Source organism: Acinonyx jubatus, chromosome X (genome assembly GCF_027475565.1).
Source record: "Acinonyx jubatus isolate Ajub_Pintada_27869175 chromosome X, VMU_Ajub_asm_v1.0, whole genome shotgun sequence".
In the NCBI taxonomy this organism is placed as follows: Eukaryota; Metazoa; Chordata; class Mammalia; order Carnivora; family Felidae; genus Acinonyx; species Acinonyx jubatus.
In genome coordinates, this window is record NC_069389.1 from 76,342,568 (window position 1) to 76,363,878 (window position 21,311).

Sequence of the window (21,311 nt, forward strand, 5' to 3'; positions counted from 1 at the left end):
AGGGACACAAATAGTGGTCCATGCAAATTTATCATTGTGTAGGGAGACTCAAAATAGGTTAATATGTCAATTTATATAAATTTCACTGTGGCTAATAGTACAAATAAAGGGAAGGCATAGCTTCCAAATATTAACAAACCAAGGTCCTTTTAATTTCCCTTTATGTGCAGAAATTATAGGGCCTGACAAGCCTCTGTCTTTCCAAAAAATATTCTCCAAGCAGATTGGTCAAACAATATGGTCTTATTTGAATATTTTGCTTTCAAGATGTCCTTTAGGACCCCTGTCAGTAATAGTCCAATTGCCCCAGTGAAGATTATGCTCAGTCTCTCTAAAACAGGTTGTCCAAGGAATATTATTCCAGGGTGGTCTGAATACTTGAGACTAGGGCAAACCAGAACATTAGGAGTGTGAGATATGTTTGTTTTTTGAGGTATATCAAAGCTTGTCGCTGAGAAAAAAGTAAAACTGTCTGGCCTTGTAGAGGTTTTTGACTGTACATGTAAAAGCCAGTTGATTCCTGGTTTGAGACAAGCAGATAAGTTGCTATGTTTGGTAACACACATGGGAAGTGCTGGAGTAAGCCACCAGTGAGGTCTGGGCATATAAAGCCAATGCTCTTGTTCAGTTTGGAAGGGCAGGTTAAGATTGGCTCCTCCTATGAACTCAGTGTCATTATTGCTAATAAGAATATCCTGGTCTAGGAGTGTTAAGCTGTCAAATATAGGTGGATTAAGGAGATGAGCCCAATATGAATATTGAGCTTGGCCTGGACAAATGAGGGCAAGCAGAAGAATCACGGTTACACATATTGAATTTCTGTCAATGATGGAAATCATGGCCATCAGATGCGAATCAGGGGTATATGCAATACCATTGTATTATAAGAGGATGCTGGCCTGGCTAGACAGGTGTTTAATGCTTCTCCATGTTATATCAGAGGCAAGGATTTGCATTTGTGGAGGGGCTTCAGGGTGAGGAGTCAATGAAGGGCCTTCTTCATCTTGAAAAAGGGGGGAGGAAGTGGCTGCTTATTCAGTCATTCTCTGGATGTTCTGATTCATTGTAAGATATCCTGGGAGTCCTCACCATGCCATGGAATGGCTTCACCAAATGAGAGTAAATCCACAGAAGTCCGAAATCTGAAAGAATACAAGCATATCCTCAACCCCAGGTTACAAGTTTAGTGGGCCCGTTCCATGTGGTCCCCCCATTCAGGGGTTTTGTATAGCACCATAGGGTGAGAAGATTTATCAGATTTTGAAAAATGACTTTCAAATGCAATTAGTCCTTGAGGGTCAAGATTTAAAAAGTTAAAAGTAATCCTAGCACAATTGAGAAGTTGAATTTGTAATGTAGACAGCTATGGGTATTTCCCTTTTTTTGTTTTTTTAACATATTTTTGAGAATATTAAGTGCTAATTTTATAATTGCTTGGCCTTGTGGATTATAAGGAATGGGTAATTCCAACCAAGGATTGAGTAAAACAGCTCAAAAGGGTGTGTTGTACCTTTTTTGTAAAAATCATATTTATTTATTTATTTATTACCTTTAAAATTTATTCTCATTTTTTAATATCTTTCTTAATATCTCCTACTTTTTTAATACAGAGTTACTTTCCTTATTTCCATTAGCCTTAATTACATTTAGCAGAATTTTAACTCTTAGAAACCTTAGTCTCCAGTGAAAACTAAGTAGTAACCAATTGTGAACCATTACAACATATTTTTTTTTTAGGTGGCAGACTTATGGATTCATTAAGCATACAGCATGTTTTTTAATAAATTTAAATATCCTTAGGTTTATTTTGCCATAGAAACCCAGGAGCACAAGCTTATGTTTAATAAGCAATGATTCAGCATTCCGTGTGATTTGGAACATGCCTAAATGTCCAATGAACTTAATTCAACTTATAATTCAAGAAAAATGTTAAAGTTTCAGATTACCAAGGACCCTGAAAGCTATTTTAACAATTACCCATGAAAACTATGAGACAGATAAAGTTAACCATTACTTTAAGTCATCCTTTTGCTAACAAATGGGAACAGAAATAACATGAGCTTATTTGACCTTCAGTAAACCTTAGTAGAATAAAGTTTTATTTAATTCTGATAATTTAAAAGACATGTTTATCTCACTTACATTTCATCTGTGTCTCCTCAAAAGTTTACCAGTGTCAATTTTTTTCCCAGGAAGCCAGTAAGGAAATCTGAAGTGGACGGCATAAGTCTAAGAGGATATATTTTGCTCCTAGACAATGTGGGAAGGAGGAGCTGATGCTGAATGAGGCATTGGAGAGTCAGATATGCAGGCCATACCCCAGGTTGTGCAGAAACAGGAGGAGGGGGAAAGGAAGGCAGAAAAGGTGAGGTACCACCAAGAGGCCTGGAGGCAAATAAAGGTGCAGAGGGCAGAGAAAGAGTTCTCCTGGTCCCAGAGCCTGTCAGCTTAGACAGATGAACAGATACACATTTTTGTTTTCTTTGGTTTGGTTTTGCTTTCCACTAGTGGAATTAGGCAATCCCTATCAGGACAGAGAAGAGAGGGAAGTTCCCCTAAGCAAAAGGAGTTTGGGCAGCTGCTTGGGAATATTCCTTAAAGTCTCCATCCTGAGATAGGCTAACCAGAGACAATTGGCTCTAATCATCATAGTTATTAACCCAAGAAATGAATAAGGGAGAAGCCCCCACATGTAGTTAGAATAACCAGAGTGTATTGGGAGAAATGGTGAGAGAGAGAGTCAGAGTCCCCCTCAATAGGGATGGCCTGTGTAAAACACACCACACTATTTTAGTCCATTATTTTACTGACAATGACTGGAAGCTGGGATTGCTGCTTTGATTGGATATATTGCCCTGTGCTGGACAGTTTTTCAAAAGACACTGGAACAGCAGCGTCAAAGTTTTGCATAGTACAAATCAAGCAAACATCATGAAACTCTTGGGAATAGATAGCATATTGGGCTGGGGTCAAAATATTTTTTATAAGAGAGCCCCAGACCCAGACACACATAGAATAACTGCCACAAATAGTTTATAAAATGCTAATTGCAAAAGGGTTGTGGAGGCCATACAGGTGAGCTGATTTCTGACATTCTTTTACTATTTGAATGGGCAAGCCTTTATAGACATATTACCCATTTTGCCTGATAACGGGAAACAGCTGGAATTCACTGGCCTTATGGACTTCCTTAATGTACTTTTGCATTGGGGTGAGGACCTTATTACAACCAGCCGGTGAGGTTTTTAGAGGCTCCATATCGTCCTACCTTTTTGAGGGAGGGAGAGTATCTTTCAGCTGTAAAGGCACGGAAGCCACAGGCTGACTATAAAAAAGCTCGTGTTTTTCCCCTATTTTGGGTAATTCTACATCTTTATATACATCGTCTGAAGTTAAGGGGAGAAGGGCAGTACGGACAACGGACCAATCGAGGACTACGTCAGAGGGGACATTAGCCCCCTCAGGATGCCAAACTTTTAATGTTTTCCCTACTTGTTCCCAAGTATCAAGATCACAAGTCCCTTGTTTTGGGAACTAAGGAAAGTGTTGCTAGGTAATAATAATTTAAGGAGTGCTTTCTGATTGAGGATAGTGCTGGCCACCTTTCCCAATGATTATAAAATACGAATGTATTGTTTCTGCTCTGGGGATAGGGAGTCTCCCATAATAAGTCTCTCAAAAGTTCCATGGCAATGAATCTTAATATAGTTTCACTTTTCTCTTACTTCATCGGGAAGAGATTGAAGTCCAGTGCATTTTTTGTGGAGCTCTTTAGTCGTTCTGTGGCATTCTGAGGTCCTTGAGTCTTACCGCTCTTTGGCCACGTCGGCTTCTAGTCATCTCGACTTCTAGTCACATCATAACCACCATCTGCTGCAGACTTTGAGTCTGGAGTTCTCTATTGTCCAGCAAGAGAGCGGATGCAGAATTGAATATGAGAAAAGCTAATGTCCAGGAGGAGACAAGAGCCCCCAAGTAAGGGTCCTTGCTCCATATTTATTAGGATCAAAAGGCTTACAAATGTGATCGACCTGTAGAAAGAGACAATGAAACAGTGATCATTAACTCAAGCGTGTGAGAGAAAGGGGTTTCAAAGATATGCAGTGTTAGGGGTTGGGTCAATACAAAACAAAATTCTGGTGCCAAGTAGATGGCTGTTTTCAACAGGCACCAATTTGCCTAGGGGGTAAGACAGAGCATGCTATCTCAGGTCTTTTTTTTTTTTTTTTAGCTAAATAGCTCCAGGAAATTTCACCCTGCTGCAGTAGTGTATCACCCTCTTTACCTATTCTGGATGCTTTTGTCCTGTGAAAGCAGATTTCTGCTCTAAGTTTTTATGCTATACTGGGGGTGCTTTAGCCCTGTTTACCTATTCTCAGAGTTTTTGTCCTAAACCTTGTTAACCCATTGGTGCAAGGAATCCCTAAACTTATTCCTCACAGATCTATATAGATAGATAGGTATAGATTACATATAGATATGGAGATATGTCTATATCTAATCTATAGATGTATAGATAATATATAGATATGTACATATTTGTATGTATATATCTATGTATAGCTATATCTAATCTATACCTTTGTCTACCTTATCTATTTGTCTATCGTTTTACCCAATATTATTGTTTTATTAGGGAGCAGGTTCATGGAGCTCCTCATGTTGCCATTCCATATTTGTAACTTCTTTCCCTCTAAAAAAAACATAAGCTAATTAATGTTCAACATGAGAATCACTGTTCGTTTGTATTGACTTGTCAGGCCAGTGATTACTTATTTTGTTTGGTCTATAGTTATATTATCTATAAAATGTATTTCTTGGATGACATTATTATTTTTTGAAAGATAAATCAATCAAGGTTTATGCTTATTTATGTGACACAAACACAAACATATTTAAACATACACATTATAGTATAATTAGCAGATATTACACATTATAGTATACTTAGCAGATATTATTTGCTCAGCATTTTTTCACTCCTTCAAACAGTATCAGACATCATGTTTCTTTTGGTGATTTTCTTCTCCCACACTCCAACACACATAATATTTACTCCCATGAACCCAAAAGTTAGGTGAATCACTAACACTGGGTCAAATAGAGACTTGCCATTTGATATATTTTCTGTAGCTAAGAGTAAGAGATATATTTTTTCTCTATACCATAAGCTGATATGATATAAACCTGAAGCTACCTCTGGGTACAGGAAGCTCCCAGATGGTAGGAAAGAAGTAAGCTAACACATAGAAATGTTCTATGTTTCCTTCATTAAGTGAAGAGAAACAGAAAGGAAATGGAGAGAGATCAAGAGATGAAAAGAGAGAGAAAGAAATTGAGTGAGAGAGAGAATTAGTAATATTGTTTGAGACTCTGAATATTGTTTTTTCTGAGGCTAGATATAAGTCTGACCTTTCTATATATAGGAATCCATAAATCCCCTTTCTCCTTAAAATTGTTTGGGTTGGCTTTGTCTCACTTCAATTGAAAGAGCCTTGACTAATACATCATATGTGTACATACATTATAACTTCAAAGACATAAAAAGATCATATACATATACATATTTGTGTATGCACACACATATTGATAAAAATGTGTACACTAGGAATTATAAGAAATCATGAATGTTAAAGATATGACAAAACAAAACTGACAAACTCCTTAAATCTAAATTTTCCTATTAGATTATACAAGTAATCTCAATCTGTAGAGCAAATTTTTCAGTTTCTTTTCAAATGTAATGGAATCAAATTTCAATCATAATTACTGAGGTCCCATGTGTGTCAACACTTTTTCATACTTAAAAAACAGGAAATCTTATCAACGTGGCCTAACAATATTGTGGTTTGTCTCTTACAATAAGATGCCCAGGTTTCTGCAGTTCCACAGTGCCAGAAATGGCCTTTTTTTTTTCATCATCGTCTTCTGCCATTCTTAGTGTGTTGGTTTTTGTTCTTGTGTTTATTGTCTCATGGTTGCAAAATAACTGCTGTGTGTCCAGGCTTCACATCAACGTTACTGTCAAGATGGAAGACAAGTAAAGAGGCAAAAAGAGAAAGGTGAAGAAGTTATGGTAATTGTAGAGAGGGCAATTATAAGAATTTAGGACCCAGTAGCAAGGTTTTGGATATAACTATGGATTTAAGAGTCAGGGATGTATGGATAGTAATAAATCTATGGGACTAGATGAGATAAACTATAGAGAGAATGGAGAGTGAAAAGACAAGGGAGGTGGCAAAAAAGCCAGAAAATTCCAGCTGTTAAAATCCATAGTCCATATGGCCAACAAACATATGAAAAAATGCTCAACATTATTGTTCATTAAGAAAATGAAATTTAGGGGGTGCCTTGGTGGCTCAGTCAGTTAAGTGTTTGACTCTTAATTTCGGCTCCAGTCATGATCTCAGGGTTCATAGGATAGAGCCCCACATCAGGCTTTGTGCTGACAGCTCAGAGCCTGCTTGTGATTTTCTCTCTCCCTCCCTCCATCTTCCCCTCTCCCCCTCTCATGCTATCTCTCTAAAAATAAATAAATAAACTTAAAAAAATGGAATTTTAAACAGAATAGGATCACATACATATATACACACTCAAACACATACATGTGCATGTACACACACACATACCAGAATGGATAAAATTAGAATGACTGAAAATATCAAGTATTGTCAAAAATGTGAATCAAGTTGAACACTCATACATTGCTGGTAGAAGTGTGAAAAAACTGGAAGAATCTATCAAAGATAAACATATCTATCATATAGACCAGCAATGCCATTCTTGGGCAAATAACCATTTAGACTAGAAATGCTATTCTTGGGCGAATAACCATAGAAGGAGTGTTTATATTCACCAAAAATGTAGATATGTTTGAAGCAGTATCATCTGTAAGAGCCAAAAATTTTAAATAACCTTAATGTTTAATAATAGTAGAATACATTGCAGTATATTTATACAATGGAATATTACACAGCAATAAAATGAAGTAATGCTATACACAACATGGATGACCCTCACAGATATAATGATGACAGAGAAATAAGATATAAATTAGTACATATGGGGATTGACAGCAGAACAGTGACTACCTCTTGAATGATATAAATTGGAAAGTATATGAGAGACACTTTTGGTATTCTATGTTTTATGGTTTTTTTAAATCATCTATCTATTTATCTATGTACCTATAATCTATATTATATAATAATAATAATAATAATAATAATAATAATTCCCTTATAATCCTATCTTTGTTCCCTGAAAAGTCTTAGAAATAATTACAAACCAGTAGTAATATCACTAGTGCACTCAGTTTGCAACCTTGAAATACAGTTTCCATTCAAAGAAACCAGTACTTCTTGGGGAAATTACTGATTCCAGGACTAAGGGAGGGAATATAGATACTGGAGCTGGGACATTCTGAGATATCAGATAGGAAGCTATCAGTTATTATAAGGGTCATGTCAAAAGGACTCAAAAGATAACTTTGGCGAGGCCCCAGTGGTCAAAAATAAGAAAACTTTTAGCTTCAATAGGTAAGTATTGCAAGATTGAAATCTAAGAATCGTGTTTCATCTCTTGAGTTTTAAATTATATTGAACAAGAAAATGACGATGGGTTTCAGAGGGTGAAATCCATCTGAGGATGACAGAACTGATTCATTATCTTGGAAATTGGTTGGATAAATGGAATGAAATGTGCTTATACTGCTTTTCCCATGTAAAATCTAACAATTGATAACAGAATACTATATGAGAGGAATTGTCTCCTTATAAAATTCTTCCAGTGAATAAGTGAATATAAAATAATTGAATTAATATATATCAAATTTTACCTCTCAAATTATTTAATAGATGCATGCTTTGAATATCATTGGTTGCTTATATGAGGGACAGGGAGTGGGACATGGTGGGGGAGAGAGAGAGAGAGAGAGACAGAGAGAGAGAGAAAACTTGAGAGAACATCAAGAATTATGTGACTCCTGATAAAATAACAAAATATTGCCTCCATTCTTGATGAAGGGTTTGAACCTGAGTTTGATCAGACCTTGGATCTAGTTGCCAATCTTCAGGAAATACAAAAGAATTTTTTAAGCTACACCATGTGTGTTAAATCAATAGAATCTTGACTATGGGAAAGTCTACACTTTTAATAGCTCATGTTTTTAGCAAGTAAATTATAAAAGAGAAATGAAGGATGGGGGGAATACATTGATTGTAAGTGACAAATTATTTCACATAATTTATCATATATCACATACTTTTAAAAATGGCAAGACTAAACTATAATATCTAGGGATTCAAACTTGGGTAATAAAACTCAAGAAAAGCAAATAAGAAATTACTGTAAAAGTGAAAACAGTGGTATTTTTTGAGAGAGAGTAACAACTGTGATAAAAATAAAGCACATGATAGGAACTCTTGGATAACTGAACAAATTCTATTTCTTGAGCTATGGTGATGGTTATAAGAGGATATTTGTTTTATAGTATATATTTATTTAATGTTATTTTCTTTAATTAATTTTAAAATAAAAATATAAAACATAAAATAAGTTTAAATACAAATCATAAAAGTAAAGGTCAAATAATTTCATTTTTTCAGAGATAAAAACAAATAATTTTTTGACAGTAATTCCATACTAAAAGAAAAATTAAAGGTAACTAGAAAGAAGGAAAATGATCTCAAATGGAAATTGAAAATGCAGAAAGAAATGTTTAACACCAAGAAGGGCAAATATGTGAATAAATATAAATGAATATTGATTCTTGAATAGACAACCACAATGTTATAAAGAATTTTAAATATGTGTATAAGATTATATAACAAGGGGGTGGACATAATTTGCTTAAATATTCTAAGTTTCTATTAAGTATCAAAGAAGTGGTTAAAATAATAATTTTACACAGTATGATAAGTAAGGCATATGAATTATAGTCTTTGGGTTAGTTACTATAATACTAAAATAATATGAGCTATAAAGTTAAAGAAAGTAAATATACCTAACTATATAAAAAGCTACATTAAATGAAAATAGGCAAAATAATCCAAGTTAAAAGATTATCATAGTTTACTAAAAAATAAGACTCAGTCATATGTTATTTTAAAAAATAAAAAAAATTAAATAAGAAAAGAAAACAAGCTTAAAAGAAAAATAAAAAAGAAACATACTCCATATAAACAACTAATCAAAAGTTACCTGGTGTAGCTCTATTAGCATCAGACATAGTAAATGTTAGAGGAAAACATTACTGGGGATATACAGGGGCATTCATAATAGAAAGGTGTTAGTCTAACAGCAAAATAACATAACTCCACATCTTTCTTTAACTAGCACCATAGCTAAAAGTATATAAAGCAGAAATTAACAAAAATAAAAACAGATGTAAAAACTCACAAATATAGTAATAGTCTTTATCATATTTCTTTCAATTCATAGTAGGACACCAAGGAAAAAAATGATGATACAGGGATTTGAACTATACAGTTAAGTTGACCTAATTGACATATAGAACATGCCTAACAGTGACAGACTTCAGTTTCTTTCCCAATGTGTATTAACATAAACCATAGACTAATCCATAAAGTCTCAATACACTTCAAAGTACCAAATCACTCAGATTTTGTTTTCTGACCATAATTGAATTAAACTAAAACTCAGAAAGAAAGTAAAAATTATATAAAATTCCACTGCTGGAAATTATGCAATCCAGTTTTTTTTTTTTTTATTTGAGAGAGAGAGAGAGAGAGAGCATGAGCACGGGAAAGGGGCAGTGGGAGAGAGAGAATCTCAAGCAGTCTCCATGTTGAGCATGGAGCCCAATGTGGGGCTTGATTCCATGACCCCGGGATCATGACCTGAGCCAAAATCAAGAGTTGGATGTCCAACTGACTAAGCCACCCAGGTGCTCCAGGCAACCCATTACTAAATAATTCATGGGTGAAAAAAGAATTCAAACAGAAGTTATAAAATATTTTGGAAGAAATAACAATATGGTATGACAAAACAAAACTTGGGGGACGCAGCCTAATCAAGTGTCTAGAGGGAAATTCATTACTTTAAGTGATATATCAGAAAAGAAAAAAAAAACTAAAACTAAATGATTTAAGTTTCTATCTCAAGAATCTAGGGGAAATATTAGGCATAAGGAAGAAAAAAATAGATTAAAGTAGAAATCAATTAATTGGAAAGCAGACATAAAAGAGAAAAATCAGTGAAGCCAAATATTGGTTTTTTACACTAATAGAAATGATAAATGTCTAGAAAGATTGGTCAAGAAAATGAAAGGGAGAACAAGGACATTACAGATTCTACAGATATTTCAAAATAATGAGAGGTAATTAGAATTACTTTATGTAGATGCTTTTAACAGTTTGCATGAAATGGAATACTCCTCAAAAAGCATCAACTATCAAAACTGACAGAGAATATTAGAAATATTTATACACTGACTTCTAGGGGCACCTGGGTGGCTCAGTCAGTTAAGTGTCTGACTATTTCAGCTCAGGTCATGATCTCACGGGTTGTGAGTTCAAGCCTCTCATTGGTCTCAGTGCTGACAGCACGGAGCCTGCTTTAGATTTTCTCTCTCCCTCTCTCTCTGCTCCTCCACAACTTGTGCACCCTCTCTCAAAATAAATAAACATTTTTAAAAATAAAAAATATATATTCATACACTGACTTCTATTAAAGAAAATAATTCTGTTAAATTCTTACACATGCACATACAAACACATGCATACACAAGCACACATACAAGCACACACACACAGTCACATAGTTTTACTAATAAATTCTTCAAATATTTAGGAAATAAATATCACCAATTTTGTATAAACTCTTCCAGAAAAGAGAAGAAGGAACACTTCTTTAATCTATTTAAGGACACCATAACCTAATTCTATAGTCTGACAGTATGGCAGGAAAGAAAAATTACAGATCAGTCTCTCTTACCTATATATATGCCAAAATAATAAAATATTAGCAAATTAAAATCATTGATATATTAAAATAATAATACATTGTATCAAACTGAATCTTATTTTAGTTATGTTGTATCATATGTGTATTTAAAAGTGCTTTACAGTCAATCAGTTACATTAACAGAAAAAAAAAATTCAGGCAATTCATATGATCATCCTGATTGATGAAGACAAAATATTTGAAGAAATTCAGCACTATCCATGATAAAACTCTAAGCAAATTAAGAATAGACAGAAGCTTTCTTAATATGGTAAAGACCATGTTTTATTTATCTACTACTGCAAAAACAAATTACTATAAATTTAGCAGCCTAAAATAACACAAATTTATTATCTCATATGTTCTGTGATCAGAAGTCTAGTTGGATTTGGCTGACATTAATACTTGGTCAGTCTGCTTTTCTTACTGAAAGCTCTGGGAAAGGATCTGCCTCCAACCTTATTCAGGTTTTTGGAAGAATTCAGTATTGCAATAGCAAGAAATTGTTTCTCAGTATTGCAGAAACAAGTTTCTGTTTCCTTGAAAGCTATCACCTGGGGGCTGGCCTTACCTTCTAGAGGTCTCTTCTTGGCCCCTGTAAATGACTCCAATGCAATGATGTGGTGAACCCTTCTCATGCTTTGCATCTGAGTTCCTCTGTTGCATTTCTCCTGCTTTCTCTTTCACTTCCTCTCTATAACTCTAGGTAGAGAAATTGCTCTGCTATTAAAGACTCATGAGATCAGATTGGGCCCACCTGGATAATCTCACTATTTTAAGGTATGTAGTCTTAATTATACTTACAAAGTCCCTTTGTCAATATAATCTAATATATTCATTGATTCCAGAGATAAGGCATGGACATTTATCGAGGATTGTACTGGTCACTGCAAGACATCTAAAAAAACATGGTAATCAGGAAATATTGGAAACATTTTTATTGAACTCAGAAATGAGACAAGACTACCCACTACCACTGATTTTATTCAGTACTCTACTAAAGAATCCAGTCTGTTTGAGAACGCTAGAGAAATAAATAAAAAGGTATAAGGTTTGGAAAGCAAATAAAACCCTCATTAGTTTTATACCTAGAAAATCCAAAAGTGGCTATGTACCAGCATCATATAAAATGAAATACATTTCTTTACTTTTTAAAACGTTTTATTTATTTTTGAGAGAGACAGAGTGCAAGTGGAGGAGAAACAGAGAGAAAAGGAGACACAGAATCTGAAGCAGGCTCCAGGCTCTGAGCTGTCAGCACAGAACCGAACATGGGGCTCAGGCTCATGAACCATGAGATCATGACCTGAGCTGAAGTTGGATGCTTAACCAACTGAGCGACTCAGGTGTCCAGAAATACATTTCTTAAAAAAATAACATCCAAATGACTTGTGGGTAAAATTACATAGGAGAAGGACCCTGAGCTCACCTCATCCCATGGATACAACTAGATAACACTAACATAGGTTTAAATAACCCAGAATGTGTTCCAAAGACTGGAAGAACAAACTCCATAACTAAATGTAGAAAACAAGCCACACCAAAGAAGGTAAGAAGGGTGGGCATGCAGTCAGGAGCTAAACAGACTGTCAGGACATCCACAGGAGGGAGAAATGGGCATGATGAGGGCCATTTACAAGGTCCCTCACACCAGAGATCCCATACAGGAAGATGAATCCCCATAGCATTTGGCTTTGAAAGCCAAAGGGGCCAAATTTCATGAGTTCTTACAAACAGCAGGACTTAAACCCTAGAACATTAAAAATTAATGGACTCAGCTTTGGGAGAGCCTGGCAGGTGATAGAAAACTGATTACCTGCCCTTATAGAGATAGCAGAAGAAACAGCTGGCAGAGAGACAGCATATAAGCAGTGTTTTGAAAACATCTGGGTTGTAGGGGAGGGAGAGTTATTTACTAATACAGGATGTGTCTCAGAAGGACAGATTTTACTGGTAGAGTTTTCCAGGAACAGAGGAGCTGACAGGTGCCATTTCCCTCCCAACCCCTAGCATAAAACACAGCCAACTGTGGAAACCAGCACACTGCCAGCATACACCACATAACTTGCTTATACTGTGTGAGGCACCCTCCAGCCAATCTTGACTCAGTCCTGGAGGTGTGGCAGCTAGTCAACTAACTCCTGAGGAGAAACCTTGCATCTTTCTAGCACTGCATAACCTGCCCCATGCACTTTGTGGATCATGCCCTGTCCATCCCTGTCTTAGAGGTGGCTGTACTAGTGGAAGATGATCAGTGCATACAACTTGTGGACACTGAGTGCCATGCCCATGCAATTTGTGGAGTGGCCCTGGTAGGCCCTGCTCTCTGCAGAAGCTGTATGTCACCTCTGGCAAAGTACCACCACAACCTTGTTAAAAGTGAATGCCCTGCCCACTGCTTTCAAGAGTAGGAAATATAAATGACTTTTCCAATGAACAGAAAGAGACAGAAAGAGTTAAACAAAATCAGGAAGGAGAGAAATATGTCCTAAATGAAAGAACAGGACCAAACAACAGCAAGAGACCTAAGTGAAACAGATATAAATAATATGTCTGGTATAGGATTTAAAGTAACAGTCAAAGATACAAACTGGACTTAAGAGAAGACTGGAGGACATCAGTGACACCCTTAACAAACAGGCAAAAAAGAAAAAAAAAACATAAGAAAGAACCAATCAGAGATTAAGGACACAATTAATAAAATAAAAATTCACTTGATAAATAGCAGGCTGGAGGAAGCAGAAGAATGAATTAATGACCTGGAGGACAGAGTAATAGAAAGTAATAAAGGTGAATAAATAAGAGAAAAAATATGCAAAATGAGAAAATACTTAGGAAACTCAGCGACTCCATCCAAGCATAATCACATTTCCATTATAGGGTTCCCAGAATAAAAAGAGAGATGAATGGGGACAGAAAATGTATAGCTGAAAACTTCCTTAATTTGGGTAAAGAAATAGATATCCACACCCAAGGGGAAGAGATCCCTCAACAAAATCAACCCAAAGAGAACCACACCAAAATACATAGTAATTAAAATGGCAAAAACTAGTGATGTGGAGAGAATTTTAAAAGCAGCAAGAATAAAGAAAACAGTTACATACAGGGAAAACTCATAAAGGTATCAGCATATTTTTCAACAGAATACTTACAGGCCAGAAGTTAGTGGCATGATATATTCAAAGTACCAAAAGGGGGAAAACATCTGTATCCAAGAATACTATAACCAGCATGGCTATCATTCAGAAAAGAAGTAGAGATAAAGAGTTTCTCAGCAAAATAAAAGCTAAAAGCGTTCACGACCACTAAACCAGCCCTGGAAGAAATGTTAAAGGGCACTTTCAGTAGAAAGGAAAGACCATAAGTAAGATTAAGAAAAGTAGGAACCACACAAGCAATAACAAGTATATCTGTAAAAATCACTCAATGGACTCACAAAATAAAAGGATTAAAGTATCATACCATATACCTAAACGAGGGGAAGAGAAAGGAAAATAATGTGTTCAAAGTGCCATCAACTTATTATATATTCCTATATGCCAAGGATGCTATATACAAGCCTAATGGTAACCACAAATAAAAAAACAGTAATAAATATACAAAAAATAAAGAGAAAAGAATACAAATAAAGAAAGCCAACTCTTGGTGAAACAAGAGAAAAGGGAAGAAAGGAACTACAAAAACAACCACAAAACAAATAACAATATGGCAATAAATACATGCCTATCAATAATTACTTTGAGAGTATATGCACTAAGTGCTCCAAACAAAAGACAAGGGTGATGAAATGTATAAAAAAAAAAACCAAAATCCATCTATATGCTGCCTAAAATAGATTAATTTAAGACTTAAAGACACATTCAGATTTAAAGTGAAGGGATGGAGAATCATTTATCATGCAAATGGAGTCAAAAGAAAGTCAAGATAGGAATACATATAACAGACAAAAAAGGTCTTAAAACAAACACTGTTATAAGACTGAAAGAAAAGCTCTATATACTCATTAAGGGGACAATCATATAAGACATAACAATTGTAAATATTTATGCACCCAACATGAGAGCACCTAATACATAAAACAGCTAATAATAAATACAAAGGAACTAGTCAACAGTGATACCATAAGTAGGGGATATTAACACCACATTTACATAGATGGACAGATCATCGAAACAGAAAATCAACAAGGAAACGATGGCTAGAATGACACACTGGACCAGATGGACTTAACAAATGTATTCAGACATTATATTCTAAAACAGCAGAATACACATTCTTTTCAAGTGCATATGGGGCATTCTCTGGAATTGATCACATACTAGATCATTAGTGAGGCCTCAATAAGTACAAAAATATTTTTAAAATACCATGCATGTTTTCTGACTATAACACTATGAAACTTGAAGTTAACCACAAGAAAAAAAAAATGGAAAGATCACAAATACATGGAAGTTAAACAACATGCTGATAAACAATGAATGGGTGAACCAGGAAATGAAATAAGAAATTTACAAGTACATGGAAACAAATGAAAATAAAAACATAACTGTCCAAAACTTTTGGGATGCAACAAAAGCAGTCATAGGGAAGTATACAGCAATACAGGTCTACCTCAAGAATCAGGAAAAAATCTCAAATAAACAACCTAACCTTACACTTAAAGGTGCCAAAAAAGTAAAAATTAAATGAAGCCTAAAGCAAGCAGAAGAAGGGAGATAATACAGATTAGAGATAAATGATATAGATAATAAAAAAACAATAGAAAATAAGAAGCTGTTTCTTTGAAAATGTTAAAAAATCAATAAAATTCTAATGAGACTCATCAAAACAAAAAAGGATTCAAATAAGTAAAAACACAACTAAGAGAGGAGAAGTAACAACTAACACCACAGAAATACAAACAATTATGAGAATATTATGAAAAAGTATATGCCAACATATGGGGCAACCTGCAAGAAATTGACTAATTCCTAGAAGAATGTAAAATACCAACACTGAAACAGAAGAAATAGAACATCTTAACAGACCCATAACCAGTAAAGAAATTGAATCAGTAATAAAGAAAAAAAATCTCCTAACAAACAAAAGTCCATGACCAGATGGCTTCCCAGGGGAATTCTACCAAATAATTAAAGAATTAATAGTGATTCTTTTGAAACTGTTCCCAAAAAGATAGATGGAAGGAAAACTTCCAAACTCATTCTATGAGGCCAGCATTACATTGATTCCAAAACCATACAAAGACCCCACTAAAAAGGAGAACTACAGGCCAATATTCTTGGCAAACATGGATGTAATGATTCTCAATAAAATACTAGCAAACTGAATCCAATAGTACATTCAAAGAATCATTCACCAGAATCAAGTGGGATTTATTCCTGGACTGCAGGCATGGTTCAATGTTCACAAATCAATCAAGGTGATACACCACATTAATAAAATAAAGGATAAGAACTATATGATGCAGAAAAAGCATTTGACAAAGTACAGTACCCATTCCTGGTAAAAACCCTCAACAAAGTGGGGATAGAGGATACATACCTTAACATAGAAAGTCCATATACAAAAAAACCTACAGCTAATATCATCAATGGGGAAAATTTAGAGCTTTTCCTCTACATTCAGGAATAAGAGAGAGATTTCCCCTCTCACCACTATTATTTATTTTTTAAGTTTATTTTTTATTTATTTTGAGAGACAGATAGCAAGTGGGGGAGGGACAGAGACAGAGGGAGACAGAATCCCAAGCAGGCTCCACACCATCAGTGCAGAGCCCAATGCAAGGCTTGAACCTAAGAACCATAAGATCATGGCCCGAGCCGAAATCCAGAGTAGGAAGCTTAACTGACTGAGCCACCCAGGCACCCCACCACTGTTATTTAACATAATACTGGAAGTTCTAGCCACAGCAAACAGACAACAAATCCAAATCAGCAAGGAAGAAGTCAGACTTTCACTATTTGCAGATGATATGATACTCTATATAGAAAACCAAAAAGACTCCACCAAAATAATGGTAGAACTGATACATGAATTTAGTAGTCACAGGTGATAAAATCAACCTACAAAAACCTGTTGCATTTTATATACCAATAATGAAGCAGCAGAAAAAGAAATCAAGGAATCAATCCCATTTGCAATGTCACTAAAAACCATAAGACATCTAGGAATAAACATAACCAAGGGGGTAAAAGACCGGTACTCTGAAAACTATAAAACATTGATGAAACAAATTAAAGATGACACAAAGAAATGGAAAAACATTCCATGAACATGGATTGGAAAAACAAATATTGTTAAAATGTCTAGATTACCCAAAACAATCTACACATTTAATTTGATTCCCATCAAAACACCACCAGCATTTTTCACAGAGCTAGAAAAAAACAATCCTAAAATTAAATCTTAAAATACAACAAATAGCCAAAGCAATCTTTAAAAAGAAAAGCAAAGCTCGAGGCATCACAGTTCTGGGCGTCAAGTTATATTACAAAAGGGTAGTGATAAAAACAATATGCTACTGGCAGAAAAACAGACACATAGATCAATGGAACAGAATAAAAAATACAGAAATGAACCCAAAACTATAGGGTCAATTAATCTTTGACACAGCAGGAAATAATATCTAATGTAAAAAGTAAGTCTGTTCAACAAACAGTGTTGGACAGCAACATGAAATGAAATGAAATGAAATGAAATGAAATGAAATGAAATGAAATGAAATGAAATAATTAAATGAAACTGGACCACTTTCTTACTCCATACACAAAAATAAATTCAAAATTGAATCAAGACCTAAATGTGATACAGAAAACCATTAACATCCTAGAAGAGAACACAGGCAGTAACCACTTTCACATAGGCCCTAGCAACTTCTTACTAAATATGTCTCCTTAGGCAAGAGAAACAAAAGCTGAAAAACTTATTGGCACTTCATCAAGATGAAAAGCTTCTGTACAGTGAAGGAAACCATCAACAAAACAAAAAGACAACCTACAAGAATGGGAGAAGACATTTGTAAATGACATACCTGATAAAGTGTTAGTATCCAAAATATATGAAGAACTTATAAAACTCAACACCCTCCCCCAAAATAGTCCAGTTAAGTAATGGGCCAAAGATATGAATAGATATTTTTCCAAGGAAGACACACACATGGCCAACAGATGCATGAAAAAATGCTCAATGTCACTCACCATTGGAAAATACAAATCACAAGTATAATGAGATATCACTTCACACCAATTAGAATGGCGAAAATTAACAACACAGGAAACTACAGGTGTTGGTGAAGATGTGGAGGAAGGGGAACCCTCTTACACTGTTGGTAGGAATGAAAACTGGTGCTGCCACTTTGTAAAACATGATGGAGTTTCCTCAGAAAAACTAAAAATCAAGCTACCCTAATTTTAAGTAATTGCATTACTAGGTATTTACCCAAGCCATATGAAAATACTAATTCAAAGGGATGCATGCACACCAATGTTTATAGCAGCATTATCAAGAAATAGCCAAATCACGGAAAGAACCCCAATGTCCATTGTCTGATGAATAGAAAAAGAAGTTGTGGTATATATAAACAAAATATTACTTAGCCAGAAAAAATAATGAAATCTTAAGATTTGCAATGACATGGTTGGAGCTAGGGAGTATTATGCTAAGCAAGATAAGTCAGTCAGAGAATAACAAATACCATATGGTTTCAGTAATATGTGGAATTTAAGAAACAAAACAAATGAACATGGGCATGGGGAGAGGCAAATAAAGAAATGGACTCTTAACTGTAGAGAAAAAACTGATGGTTACTGGAGGGGAATTGGGGGGAGGATGGATTAAAGAGTTGATGAGTAATAAGGAGAGCATTTGTGATGAGCACCGGGTGTTGTATGTAAGTGATCAATCACTAAATTCTACACCTGAAACTTATATTACTGTATGTTAACTGGAATTTAAATAAAAGCTTGGAATGAAAAAAAAACCTAAAAATTAAAAAAAATGATAATAGGGGAAACTAAGAGAGAGGAAAATCAAGAAACTGACTCTTAACTGTAGAGAACAAACATGGTTACCAGAGGGGAGCGGGGTGGGAGTATGGGTGAAATAGGTGATGGGGATTAAGGAGCGTGCTTGTGATGAGCATCACATGTTGCATGTAAGTGTTGTACACTAATTTGTACACCTGAAACTCATATTACACTTTATGTTAATTAACTGGAATTTAAATTAAAACATAATAAAAAAGAAAACAAATGAGCAAAGGAAAAAAAATGAGAGAAAGAGGGAGACAAACCAAGAAACACACTCTTAAGTATAGAGAACAAACTGATGGTTAGTTACCATAGGAGTGGTGGGTGGGTGGATGGGTGAAAAAGGGTGATAGGGATTAAGGCATGCACTTGTTGTGATGCGACCTGGGTGATGTATGGAATTGTTGAATCACTATATTGCACACCTGAAACTAATGTAACCCTGTATGTTAATAATACTGGAATTAAAATTTAAAAAGATGTGTTAACATGAATACAATGAGATATTATTCAGCCACAAAAAAAAAGAATGAAATCTTGCCAGTTGCAATAATATGGATGGATCTAGAGATTATAATGTTAAGCAAAAGAAGCCAGAGGAAGTCAAATACCATATAATTTAATTCATATTTGGAATTTATGAAGCAAATAAAATGAACAAAGGGGAAAAAAAGAGAAACCAACAAACATTCTCTTAACTGGGTTAAGAGAAAAAACAGGGTTACCAGAAGGGAGGGGGCTAGAGGATGGGTGAAATAGGTGAAGGAAATTAAGAGTACACTTACTTTGGGGGCGCCTGGGTAGCTCAGTAGGTTGAGCGTCGGACTTCGGCTCAGGTCATGATCTCGCGGTTTGTGGGTTTGAGCCCCGCATCTGGCTCTGTGCTGACAGCTCAGAGTCTGGAGCCTGCTTTGGATTCTCTCTCTCTCTCTCTCTCTCTCTCTCTCTCTCTGCCCCTTCTTTACTTACGCTCTGTCTCTCTCTCCTTTGGAAATAAATAAACATTTAAAAAAATTAAAAAAAAGAGTACACTACTTTGGTTGAGCACTACATATGGAATTGTTGAATCAGTATATTGTACACCTGAAACTACTACAACACACTACATCACATACACTTGGATTAAAATTAATTTTTTTTTCAATTTTAAAAAAGTTGTATCCAATATTGCTTGTGGGAATTTAAATACTGAAGTCATTATGGAAAGCATTTTGATAGTTCCTCAAAAAGTTAAACAGAGAAGTGCCTTAAGAGCCAGTTATTTTACTCCTAGCTATATACTCAAAAGAATTGAAAGCAGGGACTCAGATTACTTGTATAGCAGTATTCATAGCAGCGTATTCACAATAGCCAAAATGTAGAAACAACCTGCATCCATCAGGTTAATGGATAAGCAAAAATGGAATATGCATAAACTGTAAATTAATTCACAAAAAGGTATGAAATGTTGGTATGTCACAATCTGGGTGACCATTGAAGACATTATGCTAAGTGAAATAAACCAGACACAAAAGGACAAATATTGAATGAGGGCACTAATGTGACTTATCTAGAATAGTCAAATTTATTGAGACAGAATTTGTAACAGTGGTACTAGGGGCTGGGAAGAATAGCTCATGGGAGGGTATTTAATGGGCAGTTTTGCAAGATGAAGAAGTTCTACAAACAAGTTGCACAGCAATGTAAATATATATAGCACTACTAAACTGTACAGTTAAAATGACTAAGATGGTAAATTTAATGTTATGTATGTTTTACACCAATATAAAAGATAAAAACTAATAAAAATAGTACCCCAAAACATTAAAAAATCATATATCTAGGACTCCATTAAATGACAGATGTATAAGATTTCTACATTAAAAACTAAATATATATATATATATATATATATATATATATATATGAGAAACTAAGAAATATCTACAGATGGCCCCCAACTTACAATAGTAAGTTATTACAACTTAGAATATTTCAGTTTTACGATGGTGTTAAAGTAATATGCATTTAATAGAAACTGTACTTAGGAGCACCTGGGTGTCTCAGTCGGTTAAGCAACCAGCTTCAGCTCAGGTCATGATCTCATGTCTGTGAGTTCAAGCCCCACATTGGGCTCTGTGCTTACATCTCAGAGCCTGGAGCCCATTCGGATTCTGTGTCTCCTTCTCTCTCTGCCCCTCCCCCACTCATGCTCGCTCTCTCTCTCTCTCTCTCTCTCAAAAATGAATAAACATTAAAAATTAAAAAAAATAAACTTTATTTAGAATTTTGAATTTTGATCTTTTTCTGGGCTAATGATATGCAATGCAATACTCTTGT